The sequence below is a fragment of the Arachis duranensis genome, chromosome 1 (genome assembly GCF_000817695.3).
Source record: "Arachis duranensis cultivar V14167 chromosome 1, aradu.V14167.gnm2.J7QH, whole genome shotgun sequence".
NCBI classification, from domain to species: domain Eukaryota; kingdom Viridiplantae; phylum Streptophyta; class Magnoliopsida; order Fabales; family Fabaceae; genus Arachis; species Arachis duranensis.
The window spans coordinates 96,641,777-96,642,009 of NC_029772.3; positions in this window are offsets into that span (position 1 = coordinate 96,641,777).

Sequence of the window (233 nt, forward strand, 5' to 3'; positions counted from 1 at the left end):
GAAGTACGTCGGGAGCGACTACTTCGGTGGGAGGTTCTTTCCCGACTCTCGGGAGACTGAGAGTAATCGGGATCGGAGGTCTATTGACGGTGTTCCTGATCTGCCAGTTGGCGCTCCAGGTTCTGCACCCTGTGGCGCAGCTCTTGCATTATCCTAGCGCTGTCGCTACCAGTTCCCCCGAAGGGGCGCCTTTCTTGTGCTCTCGACTGTGGCTCGGTCCGTCGTGGAGGGGA